The sequence below is a fragment of the Scatophagus argus genome, chromosome 12 (assembly GCF_020382885.2).
Source record: "Scatophagus argus isolate fScaArg1 chromosome 12, fScaArg1.pri, whole genome shotgun sequence".
Classification (NCBI taxonomy): Eukaryota; Metazoa; Chordata; class Actinopteri; family Scatophagidae; genus Scatophagus; species Scatophagus argus.
In genome coordinates this window covers 1,460,693-1,476,952 of record NC_058504.1, presented here as the reverse complement: position 1 = coordinate 1,476,952, position 16,260 = coordinate 1,460,693, and positions in this window count along the sequence as shown.

Below are 16,260 nucleotides of genomic sequence, written 5' to 3'. Positions count from 1 at the left end.
AACTTCTTACCAGATGATAATTAAATTTGGTGAAAATATGGGACATCAGCCAAAAACCAAGTGAGGAGCATTTGGTGATCCAAGAAATATTTTAATTATTTATTTTTTAAGAAAACATTTTTAATGCTAAATTCTAAAGTGGCACATGTGTCCCGTGATCTGTATGCTCATGCTCGTGTTGAAGCCTGCCTTCATTTTGCTTCAAACGAGGACATGAATGGAAACATTTCTGCTTCTCATGTTGGTAAAAAGTTCAAATGGAAGAACTTTAATTTGATGATTTGATGACATGAGGGAACTTCATTAGTTCACATTTTATTTTGTAAATCTTCCGCCCATTAGTCTGCTGAGACAGGAACGTCTCTGAATGTCTCAGCCACTCGCCACAAAGGATGTGGATGAGTTTATCAAGTAATTGACCTCACCAGCTTTTAATTCAAGTGTCGGGGGTTGATGAGGAGACAATCTTCTTGTTGTAAATCTGGTTTTAGCAGAGAGGAAAACATTTGCTGCAGGCATGGTGCAAAGCAGAGCGGGCAGGTGGTTAAGCACACATCAGTTAATAACATGACATGAATATAAATTCAGATGAAAGATTTTTGAGACTGAAATGACAAATGGAAGAAAAAACGTGAAAACAGAAGTGAAAGAAGGAAAGTTTTAATGATAAAGCTTTTGTAGCTTTCCTGTTTTGTGCAGGTGGGAATTTTTAAACTTGGGAGGCGACCAAACAAAAAAATTAAAAAGCTTGTTGTTTTGATATGCTACTCTTGTGCTCCAAAACTGTTTTCTGATCTGGTAGCAGTCTGGTTGCATAAGACACAATATTAACAACATTAAGAGACAATAAAATACAATTCAAAATGGACAATGCAGATGTGGTCAGAAGGAGTAGGCCAATCTAAACAGATGGGCTTTGAGTTTGGATTTGAAATGTGGGAGTGAGTCAGCATTACGGAGGTCAGGTGGAAGTGACTTACAAGGTGGAGTGGCTGAATGCTCTGCTCTCCATGGTAACAAGGCGGGCAGAGGGGACAGCGAGATGGAGGGAGGAGGAGGGTGTGGGAGAGTGTGGCAATATGGAGGAGGTCTGTAAGATATGGCAGGGTGAGGTTGTGGATGGCTTTAAAGGTGAGGATAAGTATTTTATAGTTGATGCGGTGTGTGATGGGGAGCCAATGGAGCTGTTGTAAAATGGGTGTGATGTGATGGATGGATGGGGTGCGTGTGATAATACGAGCGGCTGAATTTTGGACCAGTTGTAGTTTATGGAGGGTTTTATGTGAGAGGCCAAACAGAAGGGAGTTGCAATAGTCTAAACGGGAGGTGTCGAGGCTATGAACAAGTATGGCAGTGGAGTGAGAAGTGAAGCAAGGACAGAGACAGTGGAGGTTATGGAGATGGAAGTAGGAGGACCGGGTGACGCTATTGTGTGGGAGGTGAAGGAGAGAGTGCTGTTGAGGATGACACTCAACAGGACTCTTTACCTGAGGGGAGGGGAAGATGGAGGAGTCATTGATGGGAATAGAGAAGTTATGGACTTTGTTTAATGTGGATTTTGTGCCTGTCAGAAGAAGTTCTGTTTTATTGCTGTTTAATTTGAGGAAGTTTGAGGTGAACCAGGATTTTATTTCAAGGAGGCAATTGGTGAGGGAGGAAGGTGGGAGTGCGGAGTTGGGTTTGGCTGAAAGGCAGAGCTGGATGTCATCTGCGTAGCAGTGAAAGTGGATTTGATGTGCACTGTGACGCCACAGATGGGTGTGGCAGTACACATTTTGACATCACTGAGGGGTGTGGTCGTACACTGTGACAGCACAGAGGGGTGTGGCCGTACACAGCGACATCGCTGATGGGCGTGGTCGTACACCCATCAACCCATAACAAGTTGCATGAAGGGTTGTTGGCCCAACCGCCCTCCTCCACCCTCTGCCGCCGAGAGGCCAGAGAAGAAGGTGGCTTTCAGAAAGCGCCTTCATGTCAGCAAGCTCATATCAAAGAGCCGCTGAAAGGCATTCTGGGAGAGCGAGAGGAGCACACACTAACACACACACACACACACACACACAGCGTACAGGCATGTGTCAGTACATACTGTAGGTTACATCGTCATGTTGTAGTGGCAGCACACACACACACACACACACACACTCTCTCACTCTCTGTCTTTCAGCAGTCAGAGTGCTACCTGCAGCGGTGTCACAGACACTCAGGCTCATTGTACTCACCCCAACTCCCCCACACCCCCCTGTCTGCAGGGGAGGCTCATTAGATAGCATCGTGTGGCGTTCAGGCGGTCCGTCACAAGACTCTGGCGGGCTGAGTAGGCAGATCTCAGGTCTGTCTGAGCCCGTCAGCCGCACCATTCACACCACAGCCAGAAGGGCCGTAGTGACACATGGTCCTCCAGAAAATAAATGTGATAACAGATTTTATTCTACCCGTGACTGTAGCTTAAAATCATCACCTGCAATCACTAAAACCTGACTTAAAGCAGGTTTGTGAAGCTGTCCTGGAGATTTAGCCTCATAACAGCCTCTTTACCTTCTAGTTTTGGTGTTACAGGACATTCACAGCAAGGCTGACACTGCACTGTATGTTTAAAAACTGTCAAGTCTGTATTAGCTCTCCAGCTAATTGGATGAAAACAGTGTCCAGCTGTTCAGTCACGTGTTATGGTTTCACATCTGTTTCAAGGTGCTTGTCCCGTCCACAACATGACCCTGAAGGCACCACAGTATTGTGAATGAACTGGGGGACTTCATGAAGTGACGTGAGATGGCTAATGCAGAAGCTTTTATTTCTTTTTCACTATGAATGTTCTTTACATGCCTGCTCAGTTACCTTTTGTTTATCCTGCAAAAATTTAAATTCAAACTTTACTTGAACAAATGAACATCTGGCAGTGCAGAAGAAGGCCAGACAAGCTGAGTCATAGTTGTCCTAAAATGGCTGCCATACAGAACCGCCTTTGATTGACACCTGACAACATGACTGTAGCTCGTAGCGCCACCCGTAGGTCAAACCTTACGCTCTTGCCTCACTTGGAGATCACTAAGAAAGCAAAGTTGTTTCTTCTTTTTCTTTGCTCCATGGACAGATTTGATTCGTGTAATGAGCGATACAGACTTACTGTTCTTGCAGCTGAACACTTTTATTCTTGTTAAACTGTTTCGGCAGGATTCCAGAAGTCAAAGTTCATGATAAAGTTCAGTCGAGAAAAACTTTCAATTCCAGTGATGCATCGGTTGTTATTTTCTCGCAGCAGCCGATCTGACTGTGTGTAATTATGAAAGGAAGTCAGTCTGTACTAACAGAGATTTAAAGCTAATGAGAAGACAAACGGAGCGGAGGTGAATTTTTTCTCCACCCCCCCCAAGCATAATCAAAACATGCAGAAATGTCGAATCATTACGCACATATAATTAACAAGTCACACTTATGTGAAACTTTGGTTAGTCTTTTTTTCCCTAAACCATATTCACCCTTTGATTTCACTTTCAGAATGATTACCTTTTTCTTTGCTCTGCTCTGAATTCTGTTCTGCCATTAGTCTAATAATACATAATTGCATTTTAAAGAGGTGATAGATTATAAATTCGCATAATGAGGCCTGCCACCTCATTTATGGCATAAATCTCTGTCAGCATAATGTGTGTCCTTAATAATGCTTGTTCGCAGCCTGCTGCATTAATTAAAATCAATTGAACCTGTCGTATAAATCAAGGTAATAATTTATAATTTATTATATTGTGTCACTTCACGACGACAAAAGCAACCATTTGTCAAGTGTTTGTGAACGCAGCTCAACAGAGAAGGAGGTGATGAACGTGGGATAAACCAAAAGGTGAGCGATAGTTTGTTCCTTAGACTGATAGCATTACCCATGATTCAAAGTGAAGGCAGAGACATGAAGTGGGCGGAGTTTACTGAGGAAAGATGCTGGCCTCCGTCAGTTTCCTTTGAACCATCAGCAGTCTGACTCCAGACACTCTTTCATCCTCTCTCTGGATCAAATCACTGTGGCCATAACAAAATCACCATAATATGTGTGTATGTAATGTGTTAAGGCTGCTAAGTCACGTCTGGCAGTGACAAACCACCAGGTATGATCACAGGTGGCATCCCAGACGTCCCCGCAGGCACACGCCGAAATGATGCACCTGTAATCTCGTTTTTGCAACATTATTGGATACTCAAAACTCATTATGTGCAATACAGTGTATTTGGTGTTAAGTGCCAAAGACCAAGCGGCCATTTACACCTCGGAGGTAGCCATTGACCTACGTTAATGTACAGGAAGTGGATTTATCAAAAGCAGGTGGGGCAGGAAGAAGGGCCACGCCGGCAGGGATAAGTTGATTTGAGTAGCAGGATTGATTACAGTGTAATGTCTGCTTCTCTGCTGAAGCATTAATGTCCTGAGCTCCTCAAGTGGCTCAGCTTCCAGACAAGCACTTGTGTATTGATTTATTATGTTGTCTCGGTCTAATTACTGGGGAGGGCAGAGAATGAAAGGAAAGGAGGAAGAGAAAGCTGCTTGGAGAACAGAACTCAGACAAACTTCAGTTTCATTCAATTTACTCTCAACAGATGAAAAGTGACTTTTTCCCTGGGAAAAGTTTTCTGCATCTGTTGGCAGCTTTTTTGGTGGGTGTGAGCAAGTTCAGTCATTAAAGGAGCAATCTGACATTTAGTGAAATCCTACAGTTTTCTGTCAGCCAAAAGTCTGAATCAGAGATCTGCTTCAATAAAATCAGTTAACCTCTGATGTTTCTGTTTCAGCAATGTTTCTTTTCTTATTTCATTGTTGTAAATCTGTTATGTTGGCTTTAAAGCTCCAGTGAGTAGAGCTTAGTGACATCTAGGAACTTTAATGAAAACGGAAGACCTGGTTGGAAGGGGGATCAAAACCATCATGCTGTCTGGTCAACTGACCAACTGGCCAAAACACGTCATGTGTGAAAGCAGTCTTTACATGATTCTTCTGTCATGTGTCACTGAACATCACAGGAAAAAAAACACAACCAGCAATAAATGTTGTTTGCGTTACCAAATTTTACAGCCACTTTTCACCTTGGGGGATTTTCTGATTGAAAAGAAATATGAAATGAAATGTTTTATCCCATGAGAAATGATATGAAAGCAGATGTGTTGGTGAGTGTCAGAGTTGTCTGTTGGAGTCCAGAGAGAAAGATGACAACAAGCTGCTAATTAAACGATGCTGATGCTAATACGATTTAGCACAGCAAAGGATTAGCTGTCCAGAGGTTTGCTCACAGATGTGGCGTCATGGATGAGCCGCTTTGATGGATGTGTAGAGCAGGAACTGTACACTCTGCACATGTATGTTCATGTAACACACAGACACACACCCCTTCACACTTAGCACATTAATCTGCCTCCAGCCAGCTGTGACTCAAACATGTAACCACAACTCCATCATTCCTCCATCCCTCAGAGCAGCTTTACTTCTGTCCATTATTTTACAGTTCAACCTACATTTAACAAATACAGAACAAATTCATATAGAATTATTAGAGGTTGAAACAGAACAGTAAGTGTCTCTGCTGTTCTATGTGTTCACATTCACGTTCGTCTAATTGACATTTTAAGTCACAAATTTCTAGGTATAAAAAAGATAAAATCTAACCTGTGTCTGCAGCCTATCAGTGGGTTGTGCAGACCTGCAGAGTGACAGAAACACGTTCTGATGAACCAATCTTACACTTTTATCCAAGTGAAAATAAAAAACACCAGGGAGAAGACACTTCACATGCTTATACAGGAGAGATGAACAATAAAAATTTAGCTCTAAAATCATATAAACGTATTAAAAAGATTGGTGATGATGATCATGATGACAATAAAATCATCTCACTGGTATAAAAGGTCTAAAAAAATATACTTCTAAAGTAAGTCATCCATTCGAACAGTTAAACCACTGAGCCCATTTGGACGGCAGCCTCTCCTCTTACAGCCCACTGCACACTCGTTCAACACGCCGACAAATCAAAAGCTCCACAGACCTGCTGTGCCTTGTTAAGGTTGCTAAGCTACGATTGCACAGTCACTGTTCATTTTTGGTGTTTTAATGGAATCTATCAACAATGAAACTGAGATTTTTTTTAAAAAAAAATCATCATCCTAATCCTTTCAAGATACAAGATACAAGATAGGTTTATTTGTCACATACACAATCATACACGGTACAATGTGCAGTGAAATTCTTTGTGTCCCTGCTACCAAAAAATAGGTAAATAAAAAATTTTAATTTAAAGAAAAAATAATAAAATTAAAATTAAATTTTAAAAAAAGTGAAAATGTGCAGTATTTACATGAGTGGTATTTACATGTAGTGCATGTAGTGCAGGTGGGAGTGGGATTGTCCAGATCAACGCTCACTGTTGAGCAGACGGATGGCCTGGAGGAAGAAGCTTTTCCTCACCCTCTCAGTGTTGGTTCTCAGGCAGCAGAACCGACAGCCTGGTGGCAACAGGGAGAAGAGTGAGTGTCCGGGGTGATGGGGCTGCCTGAGGATCTTCTCGGCTCTCGACCTGCATCGTTTGGTGTAAATGTCCTGCAGGTCGGGTAGAGTTGTTCTGATTGTCCGCTCAGCTGAGCGGACTACCCTCCTAAGGGCCGAGAGGTCCTGCTTGATTTCAGGGGAAATCAGTAGTTTCACAAAATGCACGTTCTGAAAGCCCTCGATGACCCCAAACCCTCTGACATCTGGTGAACATGAGGCCTTTGGGGCGTCCGGGGGTCCTGACTGAGCTCCAGTCTGTAATCCACATTTTAGGAAGACACACATCATCTTAGAGTGACTCCTGACTCAGAGCGCTGGATTAAACGCCAGCAGCTCTTCCCTCCGTGGAAGTTTACTCTAACTTACTCTGCTCAGCTGACATGATGTTTGCTATATTGTCTTCTTAACTTGGGATTGGAACCTTAAAGGTTCTCAAAGCCGCTGATGTCTTTGTCTGTTTGTTGCTGTATCCACTTTAAAACCTCAGCCTGTAGTCTTTACATGCGGCGTGCAGGCAGAATGCGATAATCTCCTTTTAGCACGAGGATAATCTCTTCCAATTCAACTATAATCAGGCAGACATCTTGTCCTCTGCTGACCCAGAAGCCTCCTGCTTCTTTAGCAAAGCACTTACAAAAAAAATCCAAAAAAAGAGTGAGTTTAGGAGCAGCACCAGCAGAGACGCACATCTGATCAACGGAGCTGAGCCTCGGGCGTATCACTCGCTAAATCCCCCTGAAAGGGAGCAAAAGAAGAAAACAGCAGGCATTTTTTAGGAGAGAATCTCATCTGAAAAGAGGTGTGAAAACGAGAGACAGAAATAAAAAAAAAATTGTCAGGAATCTGAGCTGGCCGTGAGAGACAATGGCACTTTAATTGTTTCCTGAGGGATTTAGCGTTAGCCGTGGATTTTCACCCAACCCCCGCCTTCGTTATGATGCCCCCCCCCAAAACAAAAACACCATTTCCTGGCACTTGTTGACGTGGGCACCATGCCTCCATCTCCTCCTTCTTTCTTTTCTCTTCGCCCACCAGCTCTCAATCCTTCTCTCCTCCTCCTCCCTCTCACAGCGGGCCTCGCTCGCTCAGCTTGGCACAGATGGGCGAATCCAGCAGATGTTTTATCAGCCTTTTTTTTGTGCTGCTGCTTTTTCCCTCCTTTTTTTTCTCCGTCTTTTCCCTCCGCTTCCTCGCATTCGCTCATCTCTCCTGCTGCAGAATGGATTTAGGTTAGGGAGTTAATGAGGTGATTTGCATCTGTCCAAAGCTGTTTGCTGTTGATTGTTTTGAGGGAAGAACAACAGGCGCCGAGAAGGAAAACTACTTTTTCCTGCCTGAAATGTACAAAATGCTGCAAAAAAAACCTCAGTGTGACAGAAATTTAATCTCTCATTGAACCATTCAAACCTCATTAGATAACTGGTTTGTATTAACCAATCACGTTTCAGTGTGCTTTGGTTGCATGCAGGTAAACAGCACGTATGGAGAGCTAACGAGTGAGTGACTATACCAGTCGGTATAGTCTGATGATGATTTAGTTTTTTATCAGCTTTTGTGACTCTCATTAGCATCGAGAGGCAGATATCTGTCCAGAGACGAGTCGTCGCTCATCACTGACTCCTCGTGTCGAGGTGCTAATTGGACTGTAAAGGATGACCAGCGGAAGTCTTGGCTCGGCAAAAGTTGTTCATTTAAGCCTGAAACAAATGTGTTGATCAAAGGTTACTTTATTTGTTATTAGAAAACTATTTAGAGAACAGCCTCAGGATTGAACGTCATATTGGTGTTTTGATTAGAAGAGTAAGAGAATTATTGACAGGAAATGAGTACTCATACTGACACATTTTACTCGAGTATCAGGTACAGATAATGTACTTCTCATGAGTATCATCTGAGTACTCACTGAACCCCAGCACAGTCCCTGACTAAATGCAGGGTCTCACAGCCCACCTGTGGTACTCAAGTGATGACAAACAGCCGAAGTGACAGGTGTGGGCTCGTTCTCTTTATATCCAGACTCACATTACCAGGATGCATCTGCTCGTTTGGGTTTTGTTGACATTTCTATATCTCGGACAGAGTATGTGCTGGACGCTGGAGGCATTTTTCACATTTTTCACAATTCTTGCATCTACAGCGGTATAATTAATCTGGCTGACAGGTGTCTGCTGCGCAGGTACAAACAGCCAAATAATAGGGTCTGTTCAGGATGTGACGGCTCCCGCTGCTCGGTGCATGGAAGAAAAAAAGACCAGCAGGTGTTTACTAAAAATGAAACTGAGTGGAATCAGCAGTTTACAGCAGTTCATTCAGCAGCAGAAAGACTGAGCAGAGGGAGTTTTTACCGATTATTCTCATCCTGCTTCTGTTTTATGTTGCAGCACAGCTGAGGCCGCTTCACGTTCACACTGAGCCAACACAGCAAATCCAAGACCTGCAGCATATCGAGTGTGTTGAATGTGTCACAGTGATGGAATATTTACTGCTCAACATTAATGTTCCTCAGTGTGTCGCATACAACAGTTCATAACTGTCGTCCATAAGTCTCTATACAGCCAGAACAGCGCAACGTTAGCCTAGAAAAGAAAGAAAGAAAGAAAGTGACATATCTTGTCATTGGAGGGAACTCACTCCAACGAAATTTGTTCTCTGCATTTAACCCACCCAAGTGACGTGAACACACACAGCAAACCCGGGGCAGTGGGCGACCGCATGCAGCGCCCGGGGAGCAGTGGGGGTTAGGTACCTTGCTCAAGGGTACCTCAGCCATAGACACCGGGACGGGGAATCGAACCAGCGATCCACCGGTTACGGGTCCGACACCCTAACCGCTGATCCACGACTGCCCCTAGCATAGCATCTGTCCTCTGAGTGTTTCTCACTAAGGTGACACCTACTGGGCAATGTGGTGTCCTGCAGACACGGAGATCTACAAATGGCTCCTACATTAACATTAACAGAATGATAATAGTTTGATTAATAACCGATTGGTGTTTCTGCTGCCAACTAGCGAGAGGAGCAACGTTTGAACAAACAGCTGACTACTAGATACACATTTGTTTCTTAAGTTGAAGAAATAAACGTGTACCTGCATAACATCTTACTCAGCTGTTGTTTTGTGAACTGCGGTTAATTAAAGATAATACGTCCTGCAGATATTTCACATTAAAAGACCGTCAGGACAGCAGTTGGATTGTGCCTTTTCAGCAGCTGTTGGGATTTTAATTGTGAAACATCAGAGCAGGAAGTGTTAAGTATTGTTGATGGTATTATAAAAGTAACAGCAGAGTACATGATTATAATTAATCATCAAATAAAAGCAGTTGCCTATCACCGTCTAACGATAAACATTATGAGGAATGAGGCGCAGGAGCAGAAAAGTGGAATGTGACCAAATACTTAAAGTATTTCCTTTACTTTTCATACTGTCTTAGTAGTTAGAAATGATCAGTAGGCGAGAATCAACATGCAGCCAAGACAGCATTACGATCATTATATAAATGATAACAGAGGGAGATTATTGCTGTTTTACAGAAAGGCCCAATGTCTCTGACTTATCTAAACCTCGTATTTTGAAAAGGAGTGGAACTCCGTCAGTGTAATAAAAAGGAGCTGTGAGGGACGGGATGTTTTGTAGCAGGACGCTAAACTCGCCTGGTTTCATCTGCTAGCCTCAATTATTCACTGTGGACATGAGAAAATCTACTGGCCCTGTGAGAAACTCGATAATGCTCGACAACATCAGACATGAACAACTGTACATATAACTGATGTATAACTCCTCTATGGACTGGTGAGGAACTCCATCAACAGTTTATGGAGGGAATTAAGACGAGTGTGTGTGTACATAAGCTGCTAACTCAGGTCAGAGGAAGCCAGCAGAGACCAGAGCAGCAGCTGTAAAAATAGTTTATAGGAGGAATTAGACCTGATCATCATTAACCCGAGCTCAACACGGAGCGATAAAAGACCACTGGAGAACCAACACACAAGCTTTTTAACGGCGGTGTAGTTCGGCCGCCGAGCTCCTGGGATTCCTGACGGAGCGATGAGAAGTTAACGAAGAGGAACTATGTGAAGTCCATTCAGCCTGAGAGGAAGAAGTTCAGCTGTGCAGCTCGGGGTCTGTGTTTAATAAACCCTGCCGGAACAACGCTCACACTGATATGACATTAGCCTTCATGACTCATCCGTCTACGTTTGTAACAATGTAGAAGAGACGACACGGCAAAAATCCCCTTAAAGCTGCATTAATAAATGTTTTCATTAGGATCAAATGAGTGTAACGTAAACTGTTTGGAATTGGAATTTAAATACACAGAGAATTATTAGAATTATTTCCAACTCTGCAGCTCTGCTGATCCTTTTAGCCTCTTTTAGCTTAGTTTTGGATTTGCAGCACCTGTCTGGTTCAGTCTCTTCGAGCAGCTGCTGTCACCTGACCAACAGGGGATAAACGGATCCACAAACGATTGTTCAATACAACAAAAAAATTAACTTGTTGAATAATGTTTGCAGAATTTCTAAGAGGGGACTAATAATTGAGGATTTGTCACTGAATGTGTTTCACCTTGTTTTTAGTTTCCACTAACTAGTAAATCATAAAACCCTAACTAAACTAAGTTTTTTATAAACTTACCTGGTGACAACGGATCAGATTGCAGGTACTGTTTTTGTTTCGCCACCATTAAAATACTTACATATAACATTGTGTGCTCACAAACGTGTGCTGCTTGTGCTGCTGAGACTCAGCACCATGCGGGGACAAACTGAGGCCGTAAGGAAGCTGTTTGCTCTGTTTGATTTGTGTTCCTTTTCCTGCAGAAGAAAGGAAAGCTCAGTGTCTGTAAAAGCACATATAAAGCTGCTGATTAGCTGCCTGGCTGTTAATTCCCCCTGACACTGTATAGGGGTTATTTGCAGCAGCCGCTCAGGCCTGCAATGAGCGTACCTCACACAATGAGGAAGTGACATTTTAATGTGGTGGATAGATCAAAATGGCTAATGTTTTATTAGCGGCCTGCCATCAGCTGCTGGTGAAAGCTGCTTTTATTGGAGCCCTTCCCTCCTCTCCCAGCTCTCTGTGCAGAAATAAATGAAGGTATTAACACTAAGCACCTCTTCCATCAGGACACTGAGTCCCTTCACACCCACCGTAATGTCCCCCAGCCAGAATTTACCCACACAGGCGCCGCTTACCTGCCGTTTTCACAGCCAGGTGAATCAAATCACTCTTCAGTTACAGCTGCAGCGGTTGTGTGTTCACATTCTGGATGTTGTTAAAATGACTCTGACGTCTGGTCCGATGTCCAGGACGTCATTATCAGCCTGCTGCACCGTTTCTGTGCTTTTGGTGAAAGCAAAGAGAACAAAAGGCAGAGAATGAAGGACGAGTGTGAACAAAGCCGGAGTCTCTCCATCAGGACTCACACACACTTTCAGGTATCACTGACCATGAGTGTTTTCACCGGTGGCTGCAGTTAAATCCTGACCGATAAAGCAACTGGGCAAATAACAGCTGAGAACAAACTGCATGTGTACACTGTGTCAAAATACAGCAAGTAAGTATCAAAGGGACAGCTCACGCCGAATTGAAAAATGCATATTTTTCCTCTTGCCTGTAGTGGTGTTTATCCATCCAGATTATTTTTTATTTGAGCTGCAGGGTGTTGGAAGTATCAGCTGTGAAGATGTGTGCCAAAAAAAAAAATCCATTTGAAAAACCCAACAGCAACTTCTCTTTCCAGAAACCGTGCAGAAGGAGGGTGGATCTCCTCACAGACAAGAGACTCAAGCTTGTGATGGAGCAGGACAGCTGAGCAGTCACATTAGCTAGCTTGGTTAGCTTAGCCAACAGAGAAATCCGTATGTATCATATCCCTGAATAATTCTGTCACACTCATGAGGCCCATCTTGACTGGTGAGAAGGAGAAGCACATTGAAGAGTCAAAAACCACCTTTAATTTATTCAAATTAATTTACATTTTCTCCAATGGAAGCGAACCCCAGAAGGCATATCACCCTGTTTGACCCAACACACAGGCGTCCAAGAGGGCCTCCCCGCTAATCGTCGAGGCCACCCATGAATGGATCGAGTGTCAACAGCTGGCCCTGGCAAAGCAGACATGATGGAGATGGGTCAGTGGTGGTCTAAATGACTGCTTCAGATGCAGATCGGTGGCATTCTGTGGTGCAAATTTTGATCATGTAATTAAAAACAGAGGGTTCTGAACTGAACCGACTCTTTGCTGGAGGTGCTGGTGAAATGTGCTCAGACATAATAAGCCGAGTTTCTTAAACTCTCCACAGTTTATCAGATGAGCTTCAGCTTGCACAGACAGCCTGTCTCATAGTGTCTTCACTTATGGGGCTTGTAAACACTGCCAGTAGCTGCAGCTAAATCCCAGCAGGGGAGAAGCGTGCGATGAATCACAGCCCTCCGCCTCGAAATGGTTCACCACCCGCCCAGCTGTGGCTGCGGATGTAAATATGTAAAGAAGAAGAAGAAGGGCGTCTGTTTATGTGCAAACTGATTCAACATGTGTACATACAAGAGACTGCGTGTTCTCTTAAATGTACACCCTGCACATTATCAGCGCTATCAATCAAAAAGTCGTGCAGTAGTGCAGTTCTTACCTACTTCAGAGAGGAAACTTCTTTCAAAAACAATAATGATAATAACAATAATAATAATAATGGAATGAGACAAATAAAAACAAGCAACTGAAATCCAAAGAATGAAATAAAACCTAAAACTAAAGATAGAAATGAATAATAAAACAGATGAGATATGAGACCGATGAGAGTGTGTGCTGGCATTAATAAAGGCTTTTGTGAATGAATGAATGAATGAATGAATGAACGAAGTGCTTTAAATGTGATCAGTAAAATCTTAACATCAGCTCCAAAACTGGGTGGTAACCAGTGAATGATCTTCTCTTATACTATTTGTTAAAAACCGAGCAGCTGAGGGTGTGAAATTGCTTTTTCACTCAGCCCGAATACCACGAACTGCAGTAATCCAACTGTGAGGAAATCAAGTCACGGATGATCAGAGAAAAGACTTGAGATGCTCCTTAACTGATAGGAACACGACTGAACAACATGTGTTCAGTCTTGATAAATGTGTGTTGTTCATACAGTGAGACCAGGCAGGCCAGGAAGCCTCAGTTTAATGGTGACCTGTTTCAAAATGGATGACAAACATTTTGCTTCACTTTTTCTGTGCCAAAACGTGCAAAACTACAAGCCCGAACACTCTGTCGACTGTCTGAGGCCTGGTTCATCCTTCCTGTATCTCAGGCTTCGAGTCAGTTTCTCTCTGCAAACTGTGGACTCTCTTTACCCTCCCCCGTCAGGATAAAGTACCCCTGCTCACCGATTTGTTCAAAAATGAATTTAAAATTTGTTAAAGTTGCTCTTTAGGAGTAGTAAAGTCGGGCCTAAATTTGAGCAGACTAACTTCAGGGTTGAATGAGTGTCCAGATGTGAGGAGCGTCTGACTCGGCTGCTGACGGCAGCCTTCTTGTGTTGTGAATCTCACACTGGTGCTGCAGATGCCTTTTGTTGTCCCCTCTTCGCTTGGCACACCAGGAGCCCGACACTTAACAATCTGGAGCTCATAATGTGAGGCGACGAGGAGCGTTCGGCTCCCAGCATGCACTCTGTCTTCTTTCCTGCTCCGGTCGGCGCCCTGCAGCAATGGGATAACGATTCATAGAGTCGTGTGGAGGTTCTGTTTTTTTATTTTCTTCAGAACTGAACTCTGGCTCTTGATAATGCGTCTTGATGTTTTTCCTCGCTTAGCTGCACATTTCTTTCACACTTGTGAAGGCATCAAGGAAGTTTTTTTTTAAGTTTGACAGCAAGAAGAAGAAGAAGAAGAAGGAAAAAAAAACATGTCCAAAGTTGCAGCTGAATAAGTCAGAAATTTTGATTATGCTTTTGCTGTATTGTTCGGTATGACGGAAACTATCTGTTTGGTGTGTCCTCAGCTTTTCTGTGGGCAACATAAAATTTGGCACATTTCATCTGCCAGGCTTTGTAACAGCACAGATGTGCTGAAGTTTGATTCGCTCGAACACCCTTCGACGGCGAGGGGGGGTGGGGGGTGTCCTGCCTCTGAAAAGTTGATGACATGTTCGGCTCGCTTGCCGGGTAGACTGACAGCTATGAATTTGAAGCTGTCAGGTTGTCTTTTGACAACAAGTCAGAATTCTCGGTTTGATTTCCAGAGAGTTGAGCTCACATCCTGTCACCTTGCCACTTACAGGTGTCATTTCCTGTTTGGCTGCAGTCAGGTAAGACAAGAGGAGGAAAATACAAGAGGACTAGCAGCACAGAGGATGATAACACACATGAGATATCATCTGCATTAACATGAATATGACATGAACATACAGCAGACAGGCCGCTTGTCAGGTTCTCATGTCTAAAGCCTGGTGATATTTTCTGATTTTCTTATTGTCATCAAATCTCAACGATTGTATCAAAGTCTGTTATCTTCTTCCTGTGTGCCACAGAGCTCCACTGCTGGTACACACACACACACACACACACACACACACACACACACACACACACACACACACACACTGTAATTTACTTTGACTCAGTCCCACACACACAACACCCTGTTGCCACAGATATTCACCAAACATGGATTAATCCGCCACTGAAAATAGTCCACCCTAAAGTACACAATTACCTCCTGTTTGATAGAAACTAAAGTGAGCAGCTGTTTTAGAAAGTTTGTCTTGCGCCAACAGATGTCGTTGCAGGTTCACATCTGGAGTTGAATCATTAAAATATTATTACGCTGGAGTGTGTGGATGATGCTGATGATGTGGAGATCAGGAACAGACATCGGGAAGCCTGAAACACGTCTCCCAGGGAGCAGCTTTAGAATGAATCTGTCGCCATCTCGGAATGAGGCATCCAGTTAGCACATCCATGTCGAGAGGTCAGGAAGTGATTAGCTTAGCTTAGCATAAAGATATGAAGCTATCAAACTCCAGAAACAGCTGCACCATACAAATCCCTGAAGCACTACAAACACAGCGTGTTAGTCACTGAGTTTTAGAGGTGTTAGAGGGGCTGCTTGAGGATAGGATGAGATAGGACTTTATTAATGCCAGAGGTTGCTTAAAAGAGCACATTATAGTAGACTATTTACAGTCACAGAACAAATGACCAAAACAGTAGCTTTGGACAAAATAGCAAAATAACAAATATGACAAAGTGAACTTTCTTTGAATATTAAGCCTGAAAGTGGACTCAATCCTTCCATCAAATACTGAAAGATATTTTGGAAAATGCAGTGAAAAACAGGATAATGGGCCACTCCAGCAACTGCCATAAAACACTGCCAGGTGTCCTGATATAGACAGTAATGGACTCATAGGAGAAAACTAATATTTTTGTTGTGTATTAACTACGTGTTGAAGTCTTTACTGCGTAGCACTCTGCTGGAGGAGTCTTTTCTTCTTCTTAATGGTTCAGGCAGTGTTTTATGTGTTTATTTAAAAACCAGTTCAGTATGCTGAGATCTTCTCTGGTGAAAGCAGCAGTTAAGTAATGCTGTCTGCAGAGCCTCCTCACTTCTGACATTAATTCACCTCTGTACAGAAAGCTGTTTAATGGGCTTCTATAGACTCCCGAAAACTGAGTGCAGTCACGTCCATGGCAGGCATTAATCCATAAACTTATACAGTATGCAATTTTATGCTTCAGAG